This window comes from Emydura macquarii, unplaced genomic scaffold (genome assembly GCF_026122565.2).
Source record: "Emydura macquarii macquarii isolate MOO-44397 ecotype Brisbane River unplaced genomic scaffold, CSIRO-AGI_Emac_v2 contig_968, whole genome shotgun sequence".
NCBI classification, from domain to species: domain Eukaryota; kingdom Metazoa; phylum Chordata; order Testudines; family Chelidae; genus Emydura; species Emydura macquarii.
In genome coordinates this window covers 10059703-10077154 of record NW_027131105.1, presented here as the reverse complement: position 1 = coordinate 10077154, position 17452 = coordinate 10059703, and the positions used below count along the sequence as shown (strand labels likewise).

The 17452-nt window shown below is 39.1% G+C and overlaps 1 protein-coding gene across 1 annotated transcript in view; it reads right to left on the bottom strand.

The window, feature by feature from the left end:
* CACNA2D3 (calcium voltage-gated channel auxiliary subunit alpha2delta 3) overlaps positions 1–17452 on the bottom strand; it is a 665237-nt gene that overhangs the window by 285924 nt on the left and 361861 nt on the right. The window lies entirely within an intron of this gene.

Below are 17452 nucleotides of genomic sequence, written 5' to 3'. Positions count from 1 at the left end.
AGCACCTCCAAACCTGGGTAAAAGATTTGTGCGTACAGATAATAAATAGGAGGGGTTTGGGCTAAAACCAGGGAAAGAACCTCAGTTAACTCTACAGTGACGACATACCCTTAGGGCTTGTCTATGCTGTGCTACAGTGCAGATTAGAGGGGTATGAATTACAGAGAGCACAAAAGTGTTGCATGCTAACTGCCCTGGGTGGACACTGCTTGTGTGAACTAAATGGCACCTATTGTCATTAGCATAGTCCTATTTGAAGTCCTGTCTGCAATTCATAGAATCATAGAATATTAGAGTTGGAAGGGACCTCAGGAGGTCATCTAGTCCAATCCCCTGCTCAAAGCAGGACTAACCTCAGCTATATCATCCCAACCAGGGCTTTGTCAAGCCTCAGCTTAAAAACCTCTAAGGATGGAGATTCCACCACCTCCCTAGGTAACCTATTCCAGTGCTTCACCACCCTCCTAGTAAAAAACATTTTCCTAATGTCCAACCTAGACCTCCCGCCCTGCAACTTGAGACCATTGCTCCTTGTTCTGTCATCTGCCACCACCGAGAACAGCCTAGCCCCATCCTCCCTGGAACCCCCTTTCAGGTAGTTAAAGGCCGCTATCAAATCCCCCCTCACTCTTCTCTTTTGCAGACTAAACAAGCCCAGTTCCCTCAGCCTCTCCTCATAAGTCCAAATTCACACCCCTGTAGCCCACAGTGTGGCACAGCAGAGATCTAGGCTTAGATTCAAACCCTTCAGCATTCAGGGGGTTAACAGTCATAGTGGTGAGACTGCGCTGCTGAGTGATCTCAACTAGTCTAAAAGGAGAAACTTTTCAATTTTTTAATACATTTGCCTTCTGTTTTTCTGTGAGAGTTGTAATATATTTTTAATGAATTTATTAAATCAATTTCTTGATTAGACCAGTTTTCATTTCAAATAGTGTTTTTACAGGGCATACAGGGGAAAAAAAAGTAGTTAAGCAGGATTCATCCCATGCAGGTGCATAATTTGTGGTAAAATGGTTCATGAATATACCACAAATGAAAGACAATTAAAGTTTTAATATTCTGTGCCAAGCAGGGAATGTATTTGCTCATTTTTTGGTACAAATGTTAACACGCATATGTTTAGAATTATGACCTCACATCTAATGGTAAGGCTTTCACTCAGCACTTTTAGTCACTTTAGTAATCCTTGGGGATAATCTTTTTATGCTTTGTCCTTTCAGAGATGCTGATATTTGTGAAATGCTGCACTTTGGCTAACTGTCAAAGGGCCATATCCTGGCCATGCACAAAGGTTATGTCCTCTGAAATGACATTTAGTCAAAATTGAACACATCTAAGCCCTCTGCTTTTAGAGGTAAATGGCTCTTTTAACAGTTGTAGGCAACCTAAATGGGCAGAAAAAATATGACAAATGAACAGAAGGAAAAGAACCATAATTACGTCATTCTTCCTCTTTGCTCTGGGTGACTGACGAAAGGTAATATTTATAAAGGAGAGCTTTTTAAATCTAAATAATTTTCTAAAAGTACATTTATTTATTTTTAAGGAAATAAACAATATGACCCAAGTCCAGCATCCAACCCAAGGGGCTGAGCTGAATGTAAGGGAGATTCAAGGAAACAAGGGTAAGGAATCCTCCCCCCAGATTCTACGATGTCTGTAGAATTGCTCCTATTCTGGTACTGCATCCTTAAAGCAGCAGTTTTAACCCTCATGTCCCTATCATGTCTCCTCCTCAAGTGGGGTAGGGATGATCTGTATAGCCATCTGACCCATGCATTCTGAAATGCAGCCACAGAACCACTGTGGAACTGCACTCTGTGCATTGGAAGGAGCACATGCCCCTCCCCAAATTCTGGCATCTTTGAGCAGTGCAACTGCACTGGTTCCACTGCCATGGCAATGGTGATAGGATTTATGCCTTTGGGCCCATTCTTGATCATTATTTGAGTGTCAATATTGTACTTTGTGCTGTACAGGACACACAGTAATTGGTCTTCTGACTGCTGATTTTAAAGGGTTTTTATTAAAAATTGAAATGCACAGGTAAGAAATCTATATAGCCTATCAAAACATGTACTGAGTTTATGTCTGAGTTATGCGTCAAGGAATGTGTAATCCTAGCATTTTGGGAATGACTCCCCCTGAACTGTGTTCATCACACTGACTCTAGCGCTAGAATTGACATTATGATGAAATATAAATTAGCAAGATCAGAACTTTATAAAATTTATAAAAATAAAACTTATGGTGCCTAAGTCTATGGACAGCCTGTTGGCTGTCACAATGCAAAAAGGCAACATATTTCACAAAAGCAAGATGTATCAGTGTAATATTTCAGCAAAACACAATTCCATTACTAACCTGAAGCCATACTAATTATGTATTATGTAACAGCAGCCATGCAGTCTGATGGAAGGAAGAACAAATAGAAGAAGTTGAACAATATGTCTACTTGGGCCAAGAAGTTAATATGTGCCATGATCAGGAAGGCTAACTCTCACGAAGAAAGAAAGCTGGTCGGCGCACACTTAATTCTATCAAGGATGTCCTCCAAGGAAAAATCAATCAGACAATACACGCCAACCTCTTTAACTCAACAGTACTGCTGGCAATGCTGTACAGCAGCAAAACATGGGCGCTGATGAAGATACAGGAGCAACAACTATCCGTCATGGAGAGGGCAATGGAGAGAAGAATTGTGGGGATTTCAATCTGTGACCAAATCCCCAAGGAAGTGATCAGACTGCAGAGTGGAGTGCAGGATGTTGTTGTCGAAAGCAGGCACAAGAAAATGTGATGGGCTGGTCATATAGCTAAGCTCACTGACAATCGATGGACTGCAGCTGTCGCTGAGTGGCATCCATGGGCATTGAAATGACCATTTGGCCAGGGTCCAAAGAGATGGGAAGACTTTGTCATGAAAAGGCATGGCCACACATGGAGATGGAAGGTCAGGGTCAGAGAAGAATGGAAGACGTGTTGTGATCGGCGCAATGTAGATAAGGGCCGAAGGACCGATCAATCAAGGTGATCATGATGATACCAGCGGCCAACAAAAAGACATACTGTAGATTCTAGCCATAGCCATGTAAGCTTCCAAAGGTAGATATATTTACTACACTTACTACAATTAAGTGGAACAAGTTTGTTATGTTATTACTATTATTTCTTTTTTCCAAATAAGTAAGACTGCATAAGTAACCATTGCTGGAAGAGAAAGCATCAGTGCTTTTGAACTCATAAAGTTAACTGAAAATATGTTTCTAGACAGAATCCCTTGTGGATTCTATTTTGTTTCTCAGAAGTATAGTGTACAACAGCCCAGTCCAACAACTGAATATAAAACTTTCTTAAGTAAACTTGGAGTGCATTAACCTTTTACCAGTTGATAAATATCCCTTTCAAAAGCATTGTCTGCCATATTTAATAATACAATATGCTGCATCTAAGCTAAAAGGCATAAATTATACCTGAAAAGCACTCCATGCTAAATATATGTTATACTCTAAAAGAAATCTAACATGCTCTACAACTGCTGTTCGTTTTTCAAACCTGATGCATTTAATTCAAATTTGGTTTCCTTTCCTTTTTAAACTTCAGTATACTAAATGATCTGAATTTGTAAATGGAAAAAGGAAGAAGACAGGAACGGTGTAGGTCCCACTGGCAGGAAGGGGAGTCTGGCTATGGATTCAAGAGGGAGCAGCATCAGGCCCATGGTCTATATCACTTTGCTTGTAAGAACCTCTACCCTGTTAACAGCACCATATGGTGAGATGGCTTCAATTTCCTTTTTTCGTTGTTGCCAAACCATATTTTTGTCATACATTTAATTCATTCAAGAATCTAAAATAATAAAAATATGTAATCAGAATAGACAGTCAGTAAAAAAAGGATTAAAATACTTGGGATTGAGCCAAGCATTTATACTGAAACCATTTTTTCCATCTTTACATTATCTAAGTGCAGAACCACCCTCATTTCTTTGCTATTTTCCCCTCTTAATATCAGCATTCTTCCTTCCTTAAACATCATTTTAAAACAAAAATGATCAGAAAGCTTCCTCAACTGATATTTCTACAGAAATTGGCACAACACAAACACACATCTTGGCAGACAGGCAGATACATAAAAAGCATTGTCTAAGCAGGTGTTGGAGTTAATACATATAAACAATAGTTTGCTGATCTGGATTATCATATTGTTGTACCTGGTAGAACCACTGGATGTCTGGGAGTCTACAATTGCAAGTGTTTCTGTTGTTGCTAGTAATTATGATTGAGGGATAACCATGAGATTTATCACCACAATTTTGTTCTCTACACTTTCCTTAAGACTCTTTTGCCTGGTCTCCATTATGGAAATCAGCTGTCGCTTTGTATTAATTACTCTGTAAATTCATTTGTCCTGATCTCTAGTCAGCCTTTTCTGTACATTTTCACTTATTCTCCTCAAATGACTCAATTTCTAGTCTCCATGATGCAAAATCTAATTCCACAGTAGAGTACATTCTGTATACCCATTCTGTAACCTTATGGCTGAAATTCATTAGTAATGTATCAACAGACCTTGTAAACATTCAAAACTTATTTTTTGAGTATTGGTGGGTGAACATCAAATAGTGTGAACACTGAATTCAGATAAGCAACCAAGTGACAACAAAAAGTTTAGATAAACTATCAGAACCTTTTGACTCTGCTAAACTAGGTGAAAACAGGCTCTTCCAACAAGTTTTTAATACTGCAAGAACAATGTCTATGCTGGAATTAGTACATGGAATTAGACAACAGTACATGGAATAGCAAAAAGAAGTTTAGTTTTTTGTTTTCCTAGGGTCAGTGATTTTCAAAAGAAGGTTCAGATCAGTTAACCCATGCCTATACATTGGGATATAAATATGTGATGGAAGAGGATGAAAGGGAGCATTGCTCTGATTAAAAATATCTTTTTGGAAGATGACATTTAACAACTGTAATGAACAACATGCAGATAGTGGGGATAGCATTTGGTTAGGGCACCAATATCATTTTTCAGAGCAAATGAGCACAGATATCTGCTTTTGCAAAAACATGACTCCCACTCAGGACTGCAGTCAATAAAGGGTGATGTTTGGTCAAAACTGAAGAACAAATAGCTCACAGCAACTGGTAAGGTTGATGTTTTTCCTTCCTCTTTTTTACACTTTGCTTTGAAACAACCAAAAGAAAAACTAATTGACTTCACAAAGATACTCTACAGCTCACAAACCATACATTCTTCTTTATTACGGAAATGAAATAATTTCATAGAGGACAACATTACATTACTGGTCTCATGATAGAACCTGATGGCTGGGCAAGACAGTAGTTTAAGATGATGTTTGCTATATGAAAGCTAGATTCACAGAATAAGCATGATCTTAAACTGCTTTCTTTCCTGGCTGTTGTTATAGCATAAGCCATTGCTAGGACAAAGTCTGATAGTCTTTTTTTATTTAATTTAATGTCGTCTGGAACCAAAATCACAGGTTTGTATTGAATCCAGCCGTAAGACAGACAGAATAAAACCTAAAAAATGTGTTGTACAAGAGTTAAAAATTATGTTTCATCTGTGAAAAAGTTTTTTCTTCCTCTCTCTCTGGATGTGTGTCAACAACATAAAAAACTCCAGGATTTGTGAATTTCATTTAAGGCAAATCTAGTAATCACTTCTGGAAACTAATACAGCTTTTCACCCCATGCATAAATTAAGAATTTTCATGAGTTTGCCAATTGTAGAAATTTGTTATTTTTCATTTTTAAAAATGTGTTATAATTGAACATTTTTGGCCTGAAAAGAATTGTATTTTGCTCTGAAGATAAATGTGATTGGAAGGATCATTGAGGGATTTGGGAAACAGTAGGTTTTGAGGCGGGGTTTAAAGAAAAAGAAGGTTTCTGCGATGAACAAGATCAGATGGGACATTTCAGCTATAGAAAATAGCATGAGAGAAGGAAATAAACAGGACATGGAGACATGTGGAATTGGCAAAGTGCAGGATCCAAACAGGAGCACAAAGCAACCATATCTGAAATGAAATCAGGGGTAAATGTTCTAATCCTTGTAAGTAAGCATAAGGAGTTTAAAACGGATGCAGAATGGGAGGCAGAGCTAATCAAGGCACTCAGCACAGGGATGGACATGATGCAGTCAGAGCAGCATGCAAGGAAGACACATTTGCAGGCAGCATTTTGAACAGACTGGAGAGGAGCAAGATTGGCAATGGGAAGGATGAAAAAAAGGTTAAAGTAGTCAGGGCAGGGGATTATCAAAGCATGGACAAAGGGGTTTGGCAGTAGGCACAGAAAAAAAGTTGGGTTGTCTATATGTTTTAAGGAAGAGCCAGCATGATTTAGTAACAACCTGAATCACTTACTACTCTTCAATTTAAAATTCTTCCCACTAAATGAGATAAATCCACCTTTACATTAGCAGCTTTCATTCTATTACACTACAATTCTGCTTTTTTTCTTCCTATATTCTTTATTTAGATCACTAAATCATGATTACTCTCTTAGCAAGATAAGAATGGACCCTATTCACCATTCAAATACTCCAGTTTTACACTGGTGTGACTTCATACTGACATAATCAAGGGATGATTCAGGTTCCATATGTGCTTGCTGCACATAGCACCATTCTACTGTAATCATCCTACAGACATTCATCCCTACTTTTTAAAACCTGTTAACTGTAAATAAAAAAGGCCACATTTTGATCTGTTACTGTTGCAACAATAACTGTCGATTGTTTTCTTTAAGGTTCCCCATCCACAAACAGGGGCTCAACAATATGAATATATTTCCTTTCGAGTTTGACGACCTCTAGTTCCATCTTCCTTTCCTGCTGCTTATAAAATGTATCACACAGCCTCTGAAGTGTAACATGTACATCTACTTTCTTTGATTCTCAGACCCATCTCTGTTGTTGCATGTTTCTGTCCTTCTTATTCATATATAGCAATCTCTGTCTCACTGAACTGTACTTCCTCCTATCTTAATCTAAATTGCTAACATTCCTCTGTTATGACATTTCCAGCATTATACATTTTTGTTATTCAGTTTTGATTTTTTCCACCAAAACAACTCACTGGGGTAAAAATTAATCCTTGGACAAAAAGCACAACAAATGAAAGATTTGCAGGGTCACACAAGTAAATCCCCTGGGACATTTAATATCCCAAACCTTATTGTTTTCTACTGTTTTAAACTACTGTTTAGCCTGAGAAGTTAGCCAATATTTGGGGTCCTGTGAATTGTTTCCATGAGAAAGTGAATTTGATGATGGAGTCAGATATTTCTTTGGTGCAATCCCGTTTATTAAAAAATGTACATAAAGTCCTGTTTCCTTGAACACAGTCGTAATAAAAAATAGGAGGCATTTTGTTTGATCACAAATCCAAACCTCATTCCAGCCAGCACTTTTGCCCCAAAAGCACCCTCTTTTCCTCTCTCTGCTTTCTCTCAGGGCCACATGTTGAGTCTCTCTCTTCTCACCTTCTGGCTCTCTGCTGATTTCTTTGCCTGGTTTCTGGCGGACGCATGCACATGCATGTGCACATCCCTCCACCAAGTAGTACCTAGCCCCTACATTTGCATTCAGTCTCCATGGAAAACCTCTCATGACTCAGCTCATACTTCAACCTTGCCATATTAGTCTGTGATTTGGGCAGTGGCCTGTATTGTTTCAAAGATCACTAAACAAAGGGGAATGTAACTAATCCCTCATTTAGACTGAATGGAAGGGGGCTATCACACCCACCACAGAATTATAGAAATGTAGGGCTGGATGGGACCTTGACAGATCATCTAGTCCAGCCTCCTGCAGAGGCAGGACCACATATACCTAGCCATCCCTGAGAGGTGTGTGTATAATCTGTTCTTGTAAAACAATCCTCCAGTGATGGAGATTCCACAACCTCCCTTGGAAGCCTAGCCTCTTCAATGAGGTTTGTGACTGCTCATAGAGCACTTGCAGGGAGCCACCAAACCTCCAACATAACACTATTTATTGTGTGTGTAGTATCCTTATATATTGGATATAGGGACTCAAAAAGCTGGTTTCTAATCCAAAATCTGACACTAACTTTCTTTGTGCGTGCCCTAACTTCTCTGAGCCTCGTTTGCCTCACCCATTAAATGGAGACAGGTATGTTCACTGCTGGAGATAATTATACCTTTTAAAAATGTTTGTAGAGTTCTATATAATCACAAAATATTATTAAGTTCTGTCAATGGAAATATGCCAGCACAAATCAGAACTGTCTTTAATTCATCATACCAGATTGCTTTTGGGGAAACTGATATTATTCAACACTTTCTAGGATTAATGATAGGTTAAATTAAACCCATCATGACCACTACCCTCTTCCACCGCAATTCACAAGCATGCATTGTGCATGAAAATGGCTTTCAAACATTTTTCAAAAATTCAAATAGTGAGAAATATTTCACAAGATATTTTGCAAAAAAAATTAAATTTAATAAAATTCTTCAAATTTTGTGCACATTTTGCTACCCCAAAGCCAGGGAGATTTTGACAAATAAACTTGTACAATAAATATGTTCTAGTAATAAGTTATTACTTTATATTTCCATTTCCCTAGTCACTATATTAAGTATCAGTTTATGAGGTGTATTATGGCACCTGTGTTGGTTAAGAGTTGTATCGTGCCTACAGTTAAGTACTGTGTTACAGTAGCGCCAGTTCTGTATGAGCCAATGAGTTTCCAGGTACTGTTTTCTTCACTCTTGAAAATGCATTTTATAAAATTAAAACTTTACATGCTATTTTGACTACTTCACTCAGGAAAGTTAAATTACTAGAGAGAATTTTATTTCCTCTTCCTAGCTCATGAATTCCTCCTGATTTTTGATGAGGCATAAAACTGGGAGCATTGACAACACTGTTACTATAACCAGCCAGATGTGCAATAGCTCATTTTTGGAAAAGGACAGATCCCCCACTATTAGAGGAGTGACAAAATTAAGTATAGGAAATCCTTTCAATGGAAAAATTACACAAACAACTTTAAATCAGGATCCAATAGATTTTATAATGTATTATTCCATTTTTGGAATTCGGACATAATAAATACACAGATAATGACAAAAAGGTGACCAAATTGGAATGAGTCTTTTAAAGGTAACAAAGTACCAGATATTTATTATACTAGCATGGGAAGGTCATGTATATTAGTGTTAAAATAAAAAAAGCTGAATATCAAAACAAAACTGAGACCCTGCCCATATATGGTAATTAAAGATCCACTTTTCACAAGAATGTTAGCGTGTTCATGTCCTAGCCAGATTCCTATAAAGAGAACTACATTCTCCCTGTCTACAACTCCCCTTGTAAAGTTGCAACTGGAGACATTATTTTTACACTTCCCCTCCTAAGAACTGTTGTGTAGTGTTGCTGGCACAGAATGAATACCTGCATTGCTGAGATGGAGGAGTGATCGCTGGATATACAGCCCGTAAAGCACATAGGAATTTTCCGGATGAAAGGCACTATGTAAATACAAGGTAGTACTGTACGTAGAGGTAGAAGTGATGCACAGATCATCACATTTGAAAAATCTAACACTAACTTGTTACCTTTCTCCTCTAACACCTTTTTTTACTTTCCTGTTGAGATATGATTACAAAACCATTGGAACATTGCAGGATTAGTGATGGGACAAGATAGAAATAGTCAATATGGGCAGACATGGGCATCTTTCAAATGTGAGCAGGCAAAAAAGAAATAGGGACTGCTTTGATATCACTCCCAACAGCAGCATAAACTGGCATTCTTAGGAATGTTAGCTGGTCAGTGTGTTTGCTTGTTACAATGTCAATCCTTATAATTCCATTTGTCAAGGAAAACAATGCTTCTGAAAAGGAAGGAAAAATAGATAATGTAGGTGGAAATAGGAAAATAAAAATAAATTAAAATAAGAAGTAATAGCAGCACTGAATCTATCCCACAGGAGAAGAGAAAGTCCTTGCAAGGATATGTGCTAGGATAAGGTGAGACACAGAGGCCCATTTGTGGTTTGCTACTCTGTGTCAGCGGCTCTTGTCAGGCATGACATACACCCTACACCTAATACATTGTTTGCATAATCTGTATCTAAAAGTTAGCATGTAAGATATCATCGGAAACTAATAACCACTGATTATTAATATATTTGACTGATGCGTATGTGTGCGTAATGAGTTATAAATATGTGCTACAATTATGTTCTTAAGATGTGTTTTGCAAGCAAAGATAAGTACAGTGTGCCTTGCACTATGAATATGTATTTGTCTGTCTGATCAGCCTGATCATCAGGCAAAAACAATGAAGATATATTTACATAAAAGGTAAACAAAGCCATCAACATAGTGAGCGGGGGAGATAGCCTCATAACTATAAAGACTGGGGATCTGAACCTCAAATGATAAGTAATTGAATCAACTAATTATTTACAATACTACAGTATTATAAAAGTGTATTAAATAAGATATTTTATTAAAGTTAATGACACACTGGTTATTAAAAGAATAAAATGTGCATATTGACACTATATGAGGAATTATGGACACAATGATATTATGCTTTAAAGTCTACGACTAAAAGATGTTTGAACCAGGCTGGTCGGGGGAGCTGATAAACAGATTCTCCCCCAGACAGGAGGGAAGGCAGCTATCTACCTCTTTCCAATGAAATTAAACCAGGTGTGACCAAAAACAATGGAAGCTGTATTTACATACAAATCAGCAGGGGGATTACAAGTCCACAGGAAAGGAAGATCAGCTTAAGGTCATACTGAATCTGGGGACAAAGCAATTAGTTTGGGAAGCTATAAGGAGAAAGAAGAGCCAACTTGGCATCCATCACTGGACGGATACAAGGGGGCAGAGCTCTTGCAAGCTGAGAAAGATGGATCCTTCAACTGAGCAGGCTGAAGTTTCTGGGAACCTAACCTAGGTGAGATACCCATTTTAGATCTTTCATCCAGGAAGACAAGGGAAACTAGCACCTGGTACTTCTGTGGAAGGTCCTGACTGAAAGAAAGTCAGCCATCACTGGAAAGAAAAAGGTGTGTAAGACATGTACCTTGAACCAAGGCTGTAGCTTGTTAAGTCTTAGACACTAGAAAGTGTATTTTACTTTTATTTGCTTGTAATAATTTTGTCTTTATCTCTTGTACTTGACCTCACTCAAAACTTGTTAATACTTGTTTTACTTTTATTCTAAATTAACCCAGTACTGTGTTTGTCTTGAAGTGATTATTAATTCCAGTTAAAGCAACAAGCTGCTGTCCTTTTGTCTCTTTAAAGGAGCCACAGACCTTATTACTCCATGGAATGTTCCAAGAAAGGACTGGACATTTCAGGGCAGATAGCATTGGGGAAATTCAGAACTGGGGGTATGTTGGTGTCATTTGTCTAGTAGAAGCCAAGGCAGGTGGAGACTTGAGAGTGACTGTGGTGTTGTAAGCGGGGTGCTGGAATTAGAGTTGTTGAACCAGGGCTGCACAACACACAAACATGTCATACATGCTTGTATGCTGGCTGGGAGCATCCGAAGAGGGAGCTAGAGCAGCAGAGCATTTTAAGGCACTCAAGGTTACATGACAAGCCATGACACATCCTCTCATTGGTCTGAAATGCACCCCAAAACGTGACATCAGTGTTTTCAAAAATCTACTTTAGAGCATCAGCTGAACACTGAAGGGGTCAGGAGTCAACATTTCCCCCTACCCCATGTCTATTTTTGCAGCATCAGGCATAACCCACAGAGGTGGACAAACCCCACACTAAACCAGCATAGGAACAGTAAATGGTTTGACAAGGGCTGAAACCAGCCATACCCCACACCAACCAGCAATATAAAATCTGGAGGGAATAAAAGGGAAACAAACAGGCTTTAGAATGGGGCTGCTGTGGCAGAAGGGTCTTGAGTGTGCAGCAGGAAAGACTGGCAAAGTGGGCTGAGGAGACATGAGCTAGAGATCCCAGAAGCATTTGATCATAGGTAGAATGCTTTGACAGACTTTATTACAAATGAACAATATGGCAATACAGTCAGACCCCAGGAAGTGTTCACATACTGCCAGAGGCTAGATACCAGGCTTGATGGACCATTGGCCCAATCTGGACTGACATATCTTGTATTTCCACCATATGTTTCTAAAGTGCTTCCACACCAGAATGAGCCTATTTAGCTCATTCATCTCTAACCAGGATAAAGCTTCTTCTGCCAGCTTTTCATCTTTTAAAATAACTCCATCAAATTCACTCAAATACTCTCTTTATGGCAAAGAACCAAAAATAAAAATAGGTGGGAAAGGGGTCTTAATGATTCTCTTAATGTTTGATTGAAACACTTAAATCAACTTCTGCAACGTCTAACCAACGGGGCTCAAAATAATCAGCAGAAATCAGATAAGAGAGCTTTGGATGGAAGAGCACACAGCCCTGGAGGGATGGGGGACCTGGCAGCACGACTAATAAATGTAATTATAACGATAAAAGCTCATAAAAGGCTTCATTCTACACTGTCTCTCACAGCCCAGCCTACTATCGCTCACTCTTGCTACACACAATGACCTTTGCCATGCTTGAGAAAACAGCATCCCACTGCGATTTGACTCTTACTGAGTGGCCAGATGGGGCAGTTTGGCTTCATTATTTGTTTCTGTGAAGTGGAAATGCCAACAGAAAGATTCATTACTGTCAAGACCATCTCTGCAAACCTCTTCTGATTTATTAGAGCATAAACTGCTGTACTGGCTGTAATGAGACATAAATGTTCTGTAAGGCCCATGAACTCGAGAAGGAAATACACTGCCATCAAGAGGCTATGGGCCTAATTTATTTAGAGCTTGTGCAGAAAAATCATGCCAGAAGCATGTGTTGCAATAGTAGTTCTCCTGGGAAAAAAAGTGTAAATTTATCAAATATCAACAGACAAAGTGGTCAATGGCACCTTTTTGTAAAATGTTGACTGTAATTTTCATCTAAATTGCACATTACAGAAGAGACAGAGCTCTATGCAGTAAAATTGCTATATGTAAATTCTTTATCCTTTAAATAGTAACATTTTAAAATGGTATTTAATTTTAAGGTTATGACTCAAAAGGACAAAAGAAGAAGTGGAAAAATAAGTCTGATGCTTTGTCTAACGCCTGCTGTTACGTTACACTGTTACAGGATGTCAGATCACTTCATGGCTTTTGGTAACTTAAATTCTCCTACTCAGCCCAAACCCTCCTGTGCGTCTTTGAGTCTGTGAGGGTACGTCTGCACTGCAGCTGGTGGAGGTGAACCTCCCAGCCCAGGTAGGTAGAGAATCATGCCAGCGAGGTTCACGCTAGTGCATCAGAATAGCTCTGTGGGCAGTGTGGCACCGGCGAAAGATCAGGCCGGTCACCCAAGCTCAGACCCAGGGGTAGGATGGCTTGAGCCTGGATGACTAGCCCGAGCCTCTGCTGGTGCAGAAACATCCACACATCTATTTTTAATGTTCTTTCACAAACCCCACTAGCGCAAGTCTGTCCACCTGAGCTGGGAGGCTCGCAACAATGTAGACATACCCCCACATTTTGTCAATACACATTAAAATTATCCCGCTTTACCTGTACTGATATAGTTAAAGTGGTGTGATGCCCCTAGCACATCAGCAGTTATTCTAGTCTAAGAGAGCTAAAAACAGTATAGCTTATTCTTGTACAGGAAGGTGAATAAGTTACACTGGTGCAAAGGCATCTTTATACCATCTTTATATCATTATAGCTGTGTCCCCACTAGGGCTTGTACCAGCATAACTGTTTCAGTAAAAATAAAAAAATCACACTCTCTAACCAAAATAGTTATTCCAGTACAAATGTCAAGAGAAGACTAGGCCTCAGTCTGGTTCCCACCTGTTTTAAACTGGTTTGGGTGCTCTTCACAAGAGATATCCTGAGCCACTAAGGGTACATCTACAGTGGCATAAAAGATCTGCATCACGGCCATGGCTGCCCCAGGTCAGCTAACTCAGGCTCACAGGACTATTGCAGTATAGATAGCTGGGCTTAGGTTGGAGTCCAGGCTCTGGGACCCTTCCCATTATGAGGTCCCAGAATTTGGACTCCAGTCTGAGTCAGGGTGTCTACACTGCAATTTTACAGTCCCACAGCCCAAGCTCCATGATTCTGAGTCATCTGACCCAGGCCAGCCACAGGTGTTTAATGCTGTGTAGATGTACATAATGGCTACTCACTCCAGCCTTATCTCTTAATGAGTCATAATGTAAACTGTTAAGCAACTATTAGAAAGGACCTTGTCTTTATTTCCTTAGGTGAGTAGGCGCTGCTACCTGGACAGACTCTAGGGTGAAATATCCACCCCCATTTATGGTACAGACTCGCCATACAGGTTACAGATACAGATACAATATGAATAATCAAAGAACACCCAACATTTGTCATACCTATGTACTGCAATAAATATTTAGCAAGACTTAAAAACAGAGGACCAAAAATTCTGCAGTGCCTTACACCATTGCATCAGGTACAAAGTGTGCTCAATTTACCTGTCAAAAGAGAAGATAACAGAAAATTATGTATTCGGTTGGCGCATAGTACACTAACTAGAGGAAAGCTAGTTTCATATATTTTCCTGTGGCTTTGGTCACACAGTTTTAAAAAAGAGAGAGATGTAACGGTGGAGAAAGACATGATTGTGCACGGCATGTCCCGTCTACAGCTACAATTGTTAAATCTAGAGAAGGTCCCCACTGGACTAAAAACTCAGGATTCACACTCATCTAAATTAAACAAAATTTGGCCCTGTACAGTATTGCCACTCTTTTGAATTTCATCATGAGTAACATGATTTTGGCCCCCTGCTGCGGATGGTTTTGTGATGATACAAAAAACTCCAACCATCGCACAATTTTGGGGAAGCAAAATGGAAAGCGAGTGTCTCCCCTAACAACCTGGAGGAAAGTGCACTATGCTGCAAGCTCAATGTTGATGAGTTCCACTCATAGCTCTTCCACTGACTGCTGTTAATATTTCGGTGCCCTTCACAATCCTTATTATCAGACAAAGTTTCATACCTTGAGGGGTAACTATCATTCACTAATTTCACAGATAGGATAAATGAGAGCTTGTACAAGGTCACTTCATACAGAGCTGAAAATAGAATCCAAGTTCCTGACCAAACAGATCCCACTGTGACATAGAGTCTTTCGAAAGGAACATGCCAAATTCAATGCTTATGTACCTAACACTAATACATCTTAGAGAGTATAAACTTAATGCTCATCTTAATGCACTGGAAAAGATAACTTACACATCTACTAAGAGACAGTGTACAAAAACTTCTTATTGAAATCTTGTTTAAATAAATTACTGCTCAGGTGCTGTAATCATCTTACACTTTTTCTGAAATTGTTAGAGGCCCTTGTTCACATTATAGACCAATACTAAGCAAAGTTGCTTGTCTGTTGCAGAAGAGCAGATCCTAAATTTTGTTTCGGACGACTTAAAGAGAAAGATCTATACATTTAAAAAGTTGAGCTGATTTTTTTCATGCAAGAATTTAAAAGGAAACAATGCATCTAAATCTGGGCACTCACATACCCAGACTGAGCTAGCAACACATTTTTTACACCTGAAAACTAAACATCTGAAAATAGCAGTAAGCTTAATTAAACAAATTAAAAATATGAGGATATCTGCTTCTGAGGGCATTGTAACTTGCCTATGTCTATTTAATAATCATCTGTCCCTCAGAGAGCAGGAACAATTTGTACCGGCAGAGCTCCTGTAGGCAGTTCTGAGTCTTGTAGATATTTTAGCACTGTTAACACTTGATTAAATATTAATGTGGGAATGAAGGCCAGGTTCTTTTGCCACTCAACAACCCATTAATAAGTCACGCTGGAGGAGGAAAAAAAGTAGCTCAAAGACATTTGTGTTTTGTTGAGCCACTTTCTTTTGGTAAATTTAACCACATATGCTGGTGGGGGGAAAATAGTTCATTAGTAGTGTTTTTCACATACTTACATGGCTTGCTTTACATTACTATTCCCTTATGCCTATTAAACATTCTCTCATTTAAAATGCCGTGAACTTAAATATAGCTAAGCCAGGTGCTCTTTCATCTATGGCTTATTGAATTATGAAGAGTTACCTAGACTGTTTACCACACATCTATGCATTGCTTATTTTATGCATTTTTACATAGTTTGTTACTAATGATTTTATATTCCCTTATAACATGTGACCTTAAATAGATATGAGAAGAAAGTTAAGTTATTAATAACCTAGAATACTTAAGTAATTATTACTTTTTCTTCTCTGTATGACTTTATATGCACTTTTAATGATTGTTAAAAGAAAACAAGAGAAAATCTGTTTTTAAAATGTTATGCACTGATACAGAAAAATGAAAATATGTTCCTACACATGCAACTCAGAGTCAACACAGTTGAGTTTAGCCATGGATAAAATTACCAATTTGCCCTGGAAATAAAAAGGAACAGTTTACTTTTCTAGAGCTGAAAACAAATTTAATAAACCATTCTCTTCCTCCGTGTAGCAGAACTACGTCTTAACCACAGCAGTTCTGGTTTTCAACTGATTGATTGTGCTAAGTAGGCACAACCCAGCACTGGGGGCCCAGCAGAGTTATGACACCCCAGAGTCAACACTGATGGACATTCTGCTGTTAGAAGACATATATGGCTTTTCAAAGCTCCTGGGTACACAGGGACAGCATGCATACTGTTACTCTCCTTCATAGGGTATAGCCTCTACCCTTTGCATGGAAAGCCAGCTCGGAACCCTTGATTCCACTCCTCCCCACGTACTTTGGGGAACTGCACACACCCAGAAGTTGAGAGGGAGCTGTTCCTGTACCAATCCTACCCAGACTTTACACAAAACAGAATGGTGGGGGAAGGGCTGGATAAAGATAATCCAAGGCCCAAAGCACACCAGAACATGGGCCCCTTTGTCTGCTCTCCCATCTTTGAAGTGGCACTGGCAGCAGGGCAGCATTGCCAACCTAGGCCCCTCCTCATCCCTATAATCAAGAATTTTGCTAAACAAACAATACATTTAGGTTCTTTTTATTTGCCTTCTCATTTCTGTCTAGTTCATGTTTTGAAGTTCTTCTCCACAGCCACAAGAGTTAGAAACTTACTGTGAAACTGGGATTCTCCTGTGGCTCCAGGAACTTGGACTGTAATAAAATACCAGGTATCTTGGCAACACTGCCCTCCCTGAGACACTGAGGCAGTGGTATGGAGTGGGGAAGCCCTCCCTTCAGGAGCAGCAGCAGGATCTACCCAGTACTTACCCATACATCTGGGATATATTCACTTGGATGAGGGGCCTGGCTTGCTGCACTCTTCTCCTATTGCCACTTGCAGCGTCCCCACTGAGCAGTGAATTTTGCAATTA